The 909-nt window shown below is 45.3% G+C and overlaps 1 non-coding gene across 1 annotated transcript; it reads right to left on the bottom strand.

The window, feature by feature from the left end:
- Nucleotides 1–322: 322 nt before the first annotated feature.
- On the bottom strand, nt 323–407 carry TRNAR-UCG (transfer RNA arginine (anticodon UCG)). Its single transcript has one exon. It is a non-coding gene; the product is annotated as a tRNA-Arg (tRNA).
- Between the last annotated feature and the right edge of the window lie 502 nt (nt 408–909).

Here is a 909-nt window from a genome sequence, read left to right as displayed (position 1 = left end):
CATTTTTGAGAAAGAGAGAGAGACTGAGTGTGAGTGGAGGAGTGGTAGAGGGAGAAGGAGACACAGAATCTGAAGCAGGCTCCAGGCTCCGAGGTGTCAGCACAGAGCCGGACACGGGGCTCAAACCCACAAACCGTGAGATCGTGACCTGGGCCGAAGTTGGATGCTCAACTGACAGCCACCCAGGCACCCCAAAGAATTAAAAATTTTTTTTTAATGTTTATTTATTTTTGACAGAGAGAGAGAGAGAGACAGACAGAGCGTGAGTGGGAGAAGGGCAGAGAGAGAGGAATCCAAAGCAGGCTCCAAACTGTCAGCACAGAGCCTGATGTGGGGCTCGAACCCACGGACCATGAGATCATGACCTGAGCCGAAGTCAGACGCTCAACCAACTGAGCCATCCAGGCGCCCCAAAGCGTTTTTAATTAAGGTATGTAAATTGTTTTATAGACATAATGCTTTTGGACACTTAATAAACTACTTTATAGTATAATCGTAGCTTTTATATGCACTGGGCAACAAAAAAATTTACTTGACTCTCTTTATTGTGACGTTCACTTTATTGTGGTCATCTGGAAATGAATCCACAACCTCTGTGAAGTATGCCTGTATTATATCTACTGAAGGCTAGCATTAAGTTCATATTCAATTTGTACAAACTCTGATTTGAAAGACAGTTCTCCAGCAGGGAAACACCTTATTTAATTGCCGTGAAATTTTTAGGGTTTTTTGTTTTTAAGTTTATTTATTTTTGAGAGAGAGAGAGAGAGAGAGAGGCAGAGGGCAAGTGGGGGAGGGGCAGAGAGAGAGGGAGACCCAGAATCCGAAGCAGGCTCCAGGCTCTGAGCTGTCAGCACAGAGCCCAAAATGGGGCTCGGACCCATGAGATGTGAGATCATGACCTGAGCC

The sequence above is a fragment of the Panthera pardus genome, unplaced genomic scaffold, assembly GCF_024362965.1.
Source record: "Panthera pardus isolate Hobbes unplaced genomic scaffold, ASM2436296v1 HiC_scaffold_24, whole genome shotgun sequence".
Classification (NCBI taxonomy): Eukaryota; Metazoa; Chordata; class Mammalia; order Carnivora; family Felidae; genus Panthera; species Panthera pardus.
Note: the sequence above shows the minus strand (reverse complement) of the source record. Positions and strands in the feature narration are given on the sequence as shown.